At 41.7% G+C, this 13493-nt stretch overlaps 2 long non-coding RNA genes across 2 annotated transcripts; both read right to left on the minus strand.

Annotated features, from left to right (window-relative positions):
* Positions 1–767: 767 nt before the first annotated feature.
* LOC124702920 lies at positions 768–1912 on the minus strand. Its single transcript, XR_007002813.1, has 3 exons — positions 1829–1912; positions 1393–1467; positions 768–1302 (listed from the first exon to the last, which is right to left on the minus strand). It is a non-coding gene; the product is annotated as an uncharacterized LOC124702920 (long non-coding RNA).
* Positions 1913–2014: 102 nt separating this feature from the next.
* Positions 2015–3514, minus strand: LOC124702921. Its single transcript, XR_007002814.1, has 3 exons — positions 2846–3514; positions 2584–2739; positions 2015–2275 (listed from the first exon to the last, which is right to left on the minus strand). It is a non-coding gene; the product is annotated as an uncharacterized LOC124702921 (long non-coding RNA).
* Positions 3515–13493: the final 9979 nt, after the last annotated feature.

Below are 13493 nucleotides of genomic sequence, written 5' to 3' on the forward strand. Positions count from 1 at the left end.
GAGAAGAATTGGCCAATAAGCAGGAAAAATATTGGAGTATTGGTTTAAGAACATATTGGATACCGCCAAGTTATCCATGAGAGGCAAAATTTCTATGCGCACCAGCAAGCCCAAAATACATTTTGTGCGATAGGAGAAGGAACTCTTAAATTTCCCATCTGAAACAACTATTATCTAAGAAAATGGAACAACACAAAAAAATTATTTAAGAAAATTAGAACTTGAGGCTCATCTCTGATTTGATGGCAATTGATGGCAATTTCTTTTCTCATCAAAATAAAAATACAGAAGAAATTGAGAGGATAAAAGTCAATATGACACCAACCATTCAGTAGCTAGCACTTTCCAATTAAAGTTTGGCAGATAATATATTATACTATTCCAGTATTGAACTAATTAGAGTTGCTAGTACTATGAAGCAATGGATTCGCTATTTTTTTATGCAAAAGAAGCCATATTTTGGGAGTGGCTTGCTGCGCAAGCCCCGCACATCGCAAATGATAAATAGTCAGCGAGTAAGTAGACACAGAGATTCTATGAAAATATATTACACCTAGCAGTAGCATTGTAAGAAACGTGTCTTGCAGATAGACACTACTCAGACAAATGGTCTACACAATCTCACCTCGATAAAAGCTCCCAATGGTTCAATGGATGCGGCATGATGAGTAATGCATACCCTGGCTCTCAATTAGCACCTGATACAAAAAAGGCATGCAATTAAAAACAATGTCAGTTAAGGGGTAAGAACTGTCTTTCAAATCTCCATAAAAAAATCCAAGTAACACCATCTATTGTTTTCTGTTCAGATAAACCGCGAGCCTTTCACATGTAATAGAACAAAGCCTTGAGCCCAGCGTAGAAACCTCATAGGCGATAGAGAGGCTGGATACTCATTTGCAGCTGATCTGTGGCACTGAACTTACAGACCATTAAACATTAAATTTTGGGCTGAAACTGCATGACAACCTTTCAGGCAAAATATCTCAGGCCCGACGACAACGCAAGTTACATACTTACAACCTATCTATTAACCCAAACATTCAGCTGTTATTTCACCCGTCACAAATACAAACCTTTCAAATATAATTAACTACTAATTACATACTTATGGACTACTCACTTTTTTGGTTAGTTCGGGGAATGACTTCTTCAGCTTACTAATACTATCAGCTCACAGAGCTTTCATGCCAGTAAAACTTCAAAATGACTATGATATTATAGAGATAAACATTTTTAATAGTTTAAAAATAATGCACACCAGAGTAAATAACCTTGCTTTACAGCCCATTTTCCATTTTCCTGATACAAGATATATGTCATTTAGTATTAGACATATAAGTTACGAAAAAAAGATACATCACCGGGCACGTTTAGTGAACAGTGACATACCATGCTAACATCAGAATCCGAGCCTCGGTATGGGGAAACTCAAGATGAGAGGAAATAATTTTGATGCCTTCTGGGCTGTTCCAGTAAGTTAGAAAACAACTCATTCATATGTAATAGCACCTCACAAAAAAATAACATATAACTGCATCAAAATTGTACGTGACTAATGAATGAGCTTACATAAGAATTGACAATGACTACTTCTGTTCACTAATACTTCGTGTATAAGACAACTTAGCTTTCCAAAACATCTTATATTAGTGAATGGATGGAGTGCTACATTATTTTATAGTGATTCACATAAAACAGTCTTGTTCTAATATGGATGTTAATCCACGATTTAAAGTTATATCTACAACTTCCAAATGAAAGGAGGACTACTATGAGAGCAAAAATAACGGCAGACACATGTTTGGAAAATTGTGAAAGAACTTACTCAATCATGCCAGATGAGCTATCGGCATAAGTATAGAAAAGCTAGTCAATCCATTCTACTTCCTTGGAAACAGCTTTAATGTAATCTGGAAATATATGGAAATGTTACTGCAAATAGACCTAAGTAATATGCGGTCTGGAAGGAGCAAAAAGAAGGACAAGGTCGATTAACTAAATAACACTACAATGACAAACAAGGTCTTATCAAATGATTAGACCCCACAAAATAAAAAAATAGGCGCAGAATGTTGTCACATGCTGATCTGTACATATATGGGATCACCTAGAGTTCCAAACACATTATGGAACAGATTCTAAAATAATTTGAACCCCGAAAATGAACTTGTGCAGCGTGGGAGAAAAATGAGAATGAAACAGAGACTAATACTGAAGCTTACCATTTAGCCCATTTAGTTGCAGAAGAACCAAATGGCCAGATCACCCAAACCTGAAATGTACCATGAATCATGCAAACATTAAGTAAAACGTGAAATACAATTAATTTTTCCAATCATATACAAATCTATATAAGCCAAGAAAATGGTCCGAAGTTCACTAAAAAAGAGTACACGTTCGTAGAAAAAAAAAGGTGCAACAACATAAACTCGGCGGTTGTGCTAACGAAGATAACAACAGATGATTCTGTCATCCCATGGAACCTCAGTGTATTTACATTAAGTCGAAAAGCGCTATCACCCAAAAGGGAAAATTAATTTTATGTCCACAGTCCAGCACAAAAGGCAGTAGGCAAATCACCTTCGGTAATCAAATGTATCTACAAAGGAAGCATAGGATACGAATCAGTAGTCCACCTTGTGTCGAAAATAAGAACATCCCTCCTTGCTTCACGAATGGTCCTTCCTGGGAATGTGAACACAACATAAGAGACTGCAAAGATGCTGCCAGCTACATCTGTATATGAATGAAAGGAACCAGTTGTGTTGGTGAGAGTAGAATGGTCTGCTCATGCACAAGCAAGGAAAGAAAAGGAAAGGTCCACAATTAGTGAGTAGTCCACCTTGTGTCGAAAAGGAGCACATCCCTCCTTGCTTCACCAATGGTCTTTCCGTGAGCACAACATCAGAGAACACGAAGATGCTGCCAGCTACACCTGCAAATCAAGGAAACGAAGCCAGTGGTCTCGATGAGAGTAGAATAGTCTGCTCGTGCACAACCAAGCAAAGAAAAGGATCGGTTCATATTTAGTGAAATTTATATTCAAAGGGAAAGAGAACACAAAGTACTGCTAGACTTGAAGAACACATATGAAAGAATTCTCTTCCGATTCACAATTAGTGAAATTTATATTAAAAATGTATACATCATGTGGGGTCGAGGAAAGCTAGGAAGTGACAATAGAGATGAAAATCAGGGGACAACATCTAGTATTTAAGAGGGAGGGACGCGGGCAATGTAATGGTATTTAAGTGCCCAGAAGCGTACTTAAGCTAATTATATCATAAGTGAATATGAAAGGGAGAAAATAAAGCTTATAGCTCCTATATAGAGTATAAAACCGACCACAACCAAGCAATTTCGTCCCATTTGAACTATTGATAACATCTGGTCCAAGAATTAGATACTCAAATAGCACTATTAAAGCCATTACAAAATAGAGTTTTTACGTCTGGAAAGAGGTACTGAAGCATACATCTCAATTTAAAATGTCAAGCACATAAGAATCTAAGAGTAAGATCTACATCAGCTTTTGCAGGCTGAAGTAAATAGAATAGCTAATATGCGTACAGCTAGAACATATGTAAAATATTAGAAACCATTCCAAGTCCTCACAAAGTCAAAAGAAATGTGTGTAACTTAAGTTGTACCTTAGCATTCAATTTTAACCATAGATGATGAATTGTATCCATGGATAAAACACTAACCTTGTATCTAAAAGATAATGGTCAAGATAAATAAGTTTAGTGGTACCTAAGTAGGCATGCTACTTCTGAAAATAGTTATTCGGTGTACGATTATTGGTGATCATGAAGTAATGGAATTCCTTTCATTTCTCCTCTTGACTTATTTATACAGGAATGCATGCAATGGAATTATAACAAGACAACACAGAAGCTTTATACAATTTTAGGACGAGTAGTGCACTCGTAGTTAGTAAATTCAGAGATATGCATAGGTTACAGTCTGCTATAACAAAACATCCCGAACCTGATCATATGGCTCTGTTTTAGCTCTTGCCTACATTCCTAGATTAGACAAGGAAGTGTGAATTCCCCACTTACTTGCCAAACAACACCACAACAGTTTTCAAGTTTCCGAATACGACACTGTATTTTTCAGAGATCTGCAGGTAAACTGCAACTACTCGCATGTACACCAGCGATCATATATATACTGACAAGAAGTGAATTTAGCGGAAGATACAAGACGGTTCTCATTTCGCAAAACACATATCTCTACAGACCAATACGTAATATACAATGAGATTTTTGCACATGGTACAATCAGCTTAGTTGAAAAGGAATGAATCTTAACTTGACTTATGGTACGCAGATTCTTATATGCTATGATCTAGAATGAACACATAAATGCTAACCAAATCGTTTCCTTCCTTACTTGACCAGTATTATCATCCAATTACTAAGCTCCTAACTTCCTTTCCATTTCTGATTAAACATTGCATTAGTTTGATATGTGTCATGTTTGTGATGACACTGAAATCTGATGTCTATGTATCTGCACATGCATATTTATGTACATGGGATGCCACCTCTAAATCTGGCAACACAGAAGAACTTGGCGCATGCATATTTTATACACGGGATGCCAACTCTATGTAGCTGCACATGCATATTTTATATTCTCACAACCATGTATCAGATCAACACAGAAGAAAGCCAAAAAACATATTATTGGCGCAAGTGCAAGGTTGTACCTGATTGGTTGAGGATTTGGACGCCTAAGCTCTGGATAATTTCTCATCGCCGGCGTCAGCTTGGATGATGGGTGCCGACAGGCTCAGCGTGCTCCACCGACGAGGATGACGCCGCAACACCGGGCAACACGCCTCCCGATGCTCAGGACATCAGCCCTTGCCTTGTTTTGGTTGCCGCTTCCCGTGCCATGTCATGCCGCCGATGATATCCACTCTCAATGGGATCAGTGGTTCCCTTCCAAGTAATCTCTCGGTTTTAGTCTCGCGGTTATGGCAATGGCGGAGACATTGACGATCCGACTCCCTATAGCTTCAACTTCGTCAATTGGAGAGCAAACAGAGCTAGAATTCAAATACCTACAACCAGGGAGAATATCTGAAATTATAAATTATGCAAGTACATAGCCAAAGAGGGGACACATCATACAAATTGTGAACTTCTTTGATGAGAGAATACCAAATAAAGTATTCAACATAATCTACCCGACCAATGACAGGTTAAATCCAAGCTTGCCATTATATAAGAAATCTGCAGATGTTTCCAGATCTGTACCTCACGCGAAGTTTCAATAGAAAACCACCGCCGGAATTGGTTCTTCTATTTATTTTCTTCATTTTAACAACGAAAGATAGAAGAAATAAATAAAGACATGTGCTTCTTCCACACTAAAATCTGCACAAATAGAAACATCAAGATCTGGGGAATCAATATGGCAAATTACAGCGTACCAATATGTTATGCCAGAGAGCGAGTTGCCAAACAAATCAAAAGAAAGAAGTGAACGTCAAGTACATCATTTTAAGATATCTGCCTGAGCTGCATTGGCTCACGTTCACGCCATATATGGAAGTGGAAGAGAGGAAAAACAAAGAAAAAAGAGGGGGTACCTGCGAATGACTTGCACACTCTGACATCCAACTCTGGAGGCAATCTCAAAGGCACCACTACATTTCCTGCAATATCAAGTGAAACAATATTAATCTCTCGTTGGTTCATGCAGTATGCAATTTGGTCTAAAACTGCAGACACAATAACATTGCGCCAGCAATAATTTGGTCTCAAGTGCTGTAATAACAAAATCCTCCAAACAAACCAAAAGAAGAAAAACTGAATCACCATTGTGTGAATGTTCAGAAGCCTTTTTATGGCTGGTCAAGTTCATTCTTTTCTTTTCCTTCCTAACTTTGAGATGGGAGTTTCTCTTTTGATAAATGTGTTTTCTCCTCATCTAAAGCTACATCCAGACCCAGAACAAAATAAAATTGGAAGTTCATCTAAGAGTGATTAGAACTAAAAATCTGGAGGAAATGGTGTCTAAAAATTATCAATTTGGGAAGGAAAAACTCACATCGGCACCCTCTCTCATGTTGTTCGGAGTTCAGCCCATCTCTGGTGCTGCTTGGCGGCGACCAGCGGTCCACTGAGCTGGGGACTACAACGACGCACGAGGCGGAGGCAGCTTTCCTGCTGGTGAGGACGGCGGCGCAAGGTAGAGGTGGAGCTCGAGCAAGGAGGTGGTAGGTCGAGGTGGAGATCGGGGCGCGAGGCAGTAGATCGAGGTGGAGCTCGAGGCGCTGCCGGCACGCCCCGCCATCTCCATCTAGGGCGGAGCTCGAGCAGCCCCTCCTGCTTGCGCTGTCGATGCGCTGCTCCTGTTGGCCGGCGGTCGTCCAAGGAGACGGAGTGGCGCGGTCGCGGGGAGGCTGGGGGTTGAAGAAAGAGAAAGGGAGAAGGAGAAGGGCGGGTGGCCAGGGAGGCGGAGCGGCACCGGAACAGCGCAGAGGACCAGCCGGAGCAGGGAGGTGGCGGCTGGGATGGCGATGCGGGGGAAGAGGAGGAGGCAGACAGAGGCGGCGGCTGCAAGCGAATGGCTAGGGTATGTCCCGGGAGGCTCTGATTTTTTCTCACCTAACGGAGAAGACGAGCCTACCCTGCTATCTACCCAGGCGTCTCAGATATTTTCGGCCAGCGTCGCAAGGAGATACCAACCAGCTACCGAGCCCTAGCGGCTGACGCACGGACCCAGCCGCCCGTGGGGCCTAGACGCACCTAGAGGTGGGTAGGGAATGGCTGTTCCATCTCTTTTTTCTACCGTGAGGGACAGATGGTAATTAGAGCGTGGGGGCTCTCAGCCAACCAGAATGCACGCGTGTGGGACGAAGGAACGACCAAGATGAACGCAATGTAAATATCCAACGGTTGACGTGCTTTAATCTCTGTGAATGCCCCATGAGGGGGCATCAATTATACCTTTAGATGCCTGGTTGAGAAAACTCCACACCCCGCTGTAGAAGTACCACCCTTCGATAATACTTGATACACACTTTCTGCGCCTAGCTGAAAGGCGTTAAAGAAAAGCGCTTATGGGAGACAACCCATGTTTTTACCTACAGTACTTTGTTTTTATTTTGAGTCTTGGAAGTTGTTTACTACTGTAGCAACCTCTCCTTATCTTTGTTTAGTGTTTTATTGTGCCAAGTAAAGTCGTTGATAGAAAAGTTCATACTAGATTTGGATTACTGCGCAGAAACAGATTTCTTTGCTGTCACGAATCTGGGCTGTTTTCCCTGTAGGTAACTCAGAAAATTATGCCAATTTACGTGAGTGATCCTCAGATATGTACGCAACTTTCATTCAATTTGAGCAAGTCTGGTGCCTCGATAAAATTCGTCAATACGAACTGTTCTGTTTTGACAGATTCTGCCTTTTATTTCGCATTGCCTCTTTTGCTATGTTGGATGAATTTCTTTGATCCATTAATGTCCAAGTAGCTTCATGCAATGTCCGAAGTGTTAAGAATGATTGTGTCACCTCTGAACATGTTAATTTTTATTGTCGCTAACCCTCTAATGAGTTGTTCTAAGTTTGGTGTGGAGGAAGTTTTCAAGGATCAAGAGAGGAGTATGATGCAACATGATCAAGGAGAGTGAAAGCTCTAAGCTTGGGGATGCCCCGGTGGTTCACCCCTGCATATATTAAGAAGACTCAAGCGTCTAAGCTTGGGGATGCCCAAGGCATCCCCTTCTTCATCGACAACATTATCGAGTTCCTCCCCGAAACTATATTTTTATTCCATCACATCTTATGTGCTTTTCTTGGAGCGTCGGTTTGTTTTTGTTTTTTGTTTTGTTTGAATAAAATGGATCCTAGCATTCACTTTATGGGAGAGAGACACGCTCCGCTGTAGCATATGGACAAGTATGTCCTTGGTTTTTACTCATAGTATTCATGGCGAAGTTTCTTCTTCGTTAAATTGTTATATGGTTGGAATTGGAAAATGATACATGTAGTAATTGCTATTAATGTCTTGGGTAATGTGATACTTGGTAATTGTTGTGCTCATGTTTAAGCTCTTGCATCATATGCTTTGCACCCATTAATGAAGAAATACATAGAGCATGCTAAAATTTGGTTTGCATATTTGGTTTCTCTAAGGTCTAGATAATTTCTAGTATTGAGTCTAAACAACAAGGAAGACGGTGTAGAGTCTTATAATGTTTTCAATATGTCTTTTATGTGAGTTTTGCTGCACCGGTTCATCCTTGTGTTTGTTTCAAATAAGCCTTGCTAGCCTAAACCTTGTATCGAGAGGGAATACTTCTCATGCATCCAAAATACTTGAGCCAACCACTATGCCATTTGTGTCCACCATACCTACCTACTACATGGTATTTTCCGCCATTCCAAAGTAAATTGCTTGAGTGCTACCTTTAAAATTCCATCATTCACCTTTACGATATATAGCTCATGGGACAAATAGCTTAAAAACTATTGTGGTATTGAATATGTAATTATGCACTTTATCTCTTATTAAGTTGCTTGTTGTGCGATAACCATGTTCATCGGGGACGCCATCAACTACTCTTTGTTGAATTTCATGTGAGTTGCTATGCATGTTCTTCTTGTCTGAAGTAAGAGCGATCTACCACCTTATGGTTAAGCATGCATATTGTTAGAGAAGAACATTGGGCCGCTAACTAAAGCCATGATCCATGGTGGAAGTTTCAGTTTTGGACATATATCCTCAATCTCATATGAGAAGAATTATTAATTGTTGTTACATGCTTATGCATAAAAGAGGAGTCCATTATCTGTTGTCTATGTTGTCCCGGTATGGATGTCTAAGTTGAGAATAATCAATAGCGAGAAATCCAATGCGAGCTTTCTCCTTAGACCTTTGTACAGAGCGGCATAGAGGTACCCCTTTGTGACACTTGGTTAAAACATGTGCATTGTGATGATCCGGTAGTCCAAGCTAATTAGGACAAGGTGCGGGCACTATTAGTATACTATGCATGAGGCTTGCAACTTGTAAGATATAATTTACATGATACATATGCTTTATTACTACCGTTGACAAAATTGTTTCATGTTTTCAAAATCAAAGCTCTAGCACAAATATAGCAATCGATGCTTTTCCTCTATGGAGGACCATTCTTTTACTTTTAATGTTGAGTCAGTTCACCTATTTCTCTCCACCTCAAGAAGCAAACACTTGTGTGAACTGTGCATTGATTCCTACATATTTGCTTATTGCACTTATTATATTACTCTATGTTGACAATATCCATGAGATATACATGTTATGAGTTGAAAGCAACCGCTGAAACTTAATCTTCCTTTGTGTTGCTTCAATGCCTTTACTTTGAATTATTGCTTTATGAGTTAACTCTTATGCAAGACTTATTGATGCTTGTCTTGAAGTACTATTCATGAAAAGTCTTTGCTTTATGATTCACTTGTTTACTCATGTCATATACATTGTTTTGATCGCTGCATTCACTACATATGCTTTACAAATAGTATGATCAAGGTTATGATGGCATGTCACTCCGAAATTATCCGTGTTATCGTTTTACTCGCTCGGGACGAGCGAACTAAGCTTGGGGATGCTGATACGTCTCCGACGTATCGATAATTTCTTATGTTCCATGCCACATTATTGATGTTATCTACATGTTTTATGCACACTTTATGTCATATTCGTGCATTTTCCGGAACTAACCTATTAACAAGATGCCGAAGTGCTCGTTGTCGTTTTCTGTCGTTTTTGGTTTCGAAATCCTAGTAACGAAATATTCTCGGAATTGGACGAAATCAACGCCCAGGGTCCTATTTTGCCACGAAGCTTCCAGAAGTCCGAAGAGGAGACGAAGTGGGGCCACGAGGGGGCCACACCCTAGGGTGGCGCGGCCCCCCCCCCTTGGCCGCGCGGCCCTGTGGTGTGGGGCCCTCGTGCCGCCTCTTGACCTGCCCTTCCGCCTACTTAAAGCCTCCGTTGCGAAACCCCCAGTACCGAGAGCCACGATACGGAAAACCTTCCAGAGACGCCGCCGCCGATCCCATCTCGGGGGATCCAGGAGATCGCCTCCGGCACCCTGCCGGAGAGGGGAATCATCTCCCGGAGGACTCTACGCCGCCATGGTCGCCTCCGAAGTGATGTGTGAGTAGTCTACCCCTGGACTATGGGTCCATAGCAGTAGCTAGATGGTTGTCTTCTCCCCATTGTGCTATCATTGTCGGATCTTGTGAGCTGCCTAACATGATCAAGATCATCTATCCGTAATTCTATATGTTGCGTTTGTTGGGATCCGATGAATAGAGAATACTTGTTATGTTGATTATCAAAGTTATATCTATGTGTTGTTTATGATCTTGCATGCTCTCCGTTACTAGTAGATGCTCCGGCCAAGTAGATGCTTGTAACTCCAAGAGGGAGTATTTATGCTCGATAGTGGGTTCATGCCTACATTGACACTCGGGACAAGGTGACGTAAAGTTCTAAGGTTGTGTTGTGCTTGTTGCCACTCGGGGATAAAACATTGATGCTATGTCTAAGGATGTAGTTGTTGATTACATTACACACCATACTTAATGCAATTGTCTCGTTGCTTTGCAACTTAATACTGGAGGGGGTTCGGATGATAACCTCGAAGGTGGACTTTTTAGGCATAGATGCGCTTGGATGGCGGTCTATGTACTTTTTCGTAATGCCCAATTAAATCTCACTATACTCATCATAATATGTATGTGCATGGTCATGCCCTCTTTATTTGTCAATTGCCCAACTGTAATTTGTTCACCCAACATGATGTTTATCTTATGGGAGAGACACCTCTAGTGAACTGTGGACCCCGGTCCAATTCTCTATACTGAAATACAATCTACTGCAATACTTGTTCTACTGTTTTCTGCAAACAATCATCTTCCACACAATACGGTTAATCCTTTGTTACAGCAAGCCGGTGAGGTTGACAACCTCACTGTTTCGTTGGGGCAAAGTACTTTGGTTGTGTTGTGCGGGTTCCACGTTGGCGCCGGAATCTCTGGTGTTGCGTCGCACTACATCCCGCCGCCATCAACCTTCAACGTGCTTCTTGACTCCTACTGGTTCGATTAAACCTTGGTTTCTTACTGAGGGAAACTTGCCGATGTGCGCATCACACCTTCCTCTTGGGGTTCCCAACGGACGTGTCAACCACACGCATCATACCCCTTTGTGACACTTGGTTAAAACATGTGCATTGTGATGATCCGGTAGTCCAAGCTAATTAGGACAAGGTGCGGGCACTATTAGTACACTATGCATGAGGCTTGCAACTTGTAAGATATAATTTACATGATACATATGCTTTATTACTACCGTTGACAAAATTGTTTCATGTTTTCAAAATCAAAGCTCTAGCACAAATATAGCAATCGATGCTTTTCCTCTATGGAGGACCATTCTTTTACTTTCAATGTTGAGTCAGTTCACCTATTTCTCTCCACCTCAAGAAGCAAACACTTGTGTGAACTGTGCATTGATTCCTACATACTTGCTTATTGCACTTATTATATTACTCTATGTTGACAATATCCATGAGATATACATGTTACAAGTTGAAACCAACCGCTGAAACTTAATCTTCCTTTGTGTTGCTTCAATGCTTTTACTTTGAATTATTGCTTTATGAGTTAACTCTTATGCAAGACTTATTGATGCTTGTCTTGAAGTACTATTCATGAAAAGTCTTTGCTTTATGATTCACTTGTTTACTCATGTCATATACATTGTTTTGATCGCTGCATTCACTACATATGCTTTACAAATAGTATGATCAAGGTTATGATGGCATGTCACTCCGTAAATTATCCGTGTTATCGTTTTACCTCGCTCGGGACGAGCGTAACTAAGCTTGGGGATGCTGATACGTCTCCGACGTATCGATAATTTCTTATGTTCCATGCCACATTATTGATGTTATCTACATGTTTTACGCACACTTTATGTCATATTCGTGCATTTTCTCGGAACTAACCTATTAACAAGATGCCGAAGTGCCGCTTCGTTGTTCTCGCTGTTTTTGGTTTCAGAAATCCTAGTAACGAAATATTCTCGGAATTGGACGAAATCAACGCCCGTGGTCCTATTTTGCCACGAAGCTTCCGGAAGTCCGAAGAGGAGACGAAGTGGGGCCACGAGGTGCCTGGACCCTAGGGCGGCGCCCCCTTGGCCGCGCGGCCCCGTGGTGTGGGGCCCTCGTGCCGCCTCCCGACCTGCCCTTCCGCCTACTTAAAGCCTCCGTCGCGAAACCCCCGAGTACCGAGAGCCACGATACGGAAAACCTTCCGCAGACGCCGCCGCCGATCCCATCTCGGGGATCCAGGAGATCGCCTCCGGCACCCCGCCGGAGAGGGGATTCATCTCCCGGAGGACTCTACGCCGCCATGGTCGCCTCCGGAGTGATGAGTGAGTAGTCTACCCCTGGACTATGGGTCCATAGCAGTAGCTAGATGGTTGTCTTCTCCCCATTGTGCTTCATTGTCGGATCTTGTGAGCTGCCTAACATGATCAAGATCATCTATCCGTAATTCTATATGTTGCGTTTGTTGGGATCCGATGAATAGAGAATACTTGTTATGTTGATTATCAAAGTTATGTCTATGTGTTGTTTATGATCTTGCATGCTCTCCGTTACTAGTAGATGCTCTGGCCAAGTAGATGCTTGTAACTCCAAGAGGGAGTATTTATGCTCGATAGTGGGTTCATGCCTCCATTGATATCTCGGGACGAGTGACGTAAAGTTCTAAGGTTGTGGATGTGTCGTTGCCACTAGGGATAAAACATTAGTGCTATGTTCAAGGATGTAGTTACTAGTTACATTACGCGCAATACTTAATGCAATTGTCTCGTTGTTAGCAACTTAATACCGGAGGGGGTTCGGATGATAACCTCGAAGGTGGACTTTTTAGGCATAGATGCATGCTGGATGGCGGTCTATGTACTTTGTCGTAATGCCCAATTAAATCTCACTATACTCATCATAATATGTGTGTGCATGGTCATGCCCTCTTTATTTGTCAATTGCCCAACTGTAATTTGTTCACCCAACATGCTGTTTATCTTATGGGAGAGACACCTCTAGTGAATTGTGGACCCCGGTCCAATTCTCTATACTCGAAATACAATCTACTCGCAATACTTGTTCTACTCGTTTTCTCGCAAATAATCATCTTCCACACAATATGGTTAATCCTTTGTTACAGACAAGCCGGTGAGATTGACAACCTCACTCGTTTCGTTGGGGCAAAGTACTTTGGTTGTGTTGTGCAGGTTCCACGTTGGCGCCGGAATCTCTGGTGTTGCGCCGCACTACATCCCGCCGCCATCAACCTTCAACGTGCTTCTTGACTCCTACTGGTTCGATTAAACCTTGGTTTCTTACTGAGGGAAACTTGCCGCTGTGCGCATCAAACCTTCCTCTTGGGGTTCCCAACGGACGTGTCAAC

This window comes from Lolium rigidum, chromosome 3, assembly GCF_022539505.1.
Source record: "Lolium rigidum isolate FL_2022 chromosome 3, APGP_CSIRO_Lrig_0.1, whole genome shotgun sequence".
In the NCBI taxonomy this organism is placed as follows: domain Eukaryota; kingdom Viridiplantae; phylum Streptophyta; class Magnoliopsida; order Poales; family Poaceae; genus Lolium; species Lolium rigidum.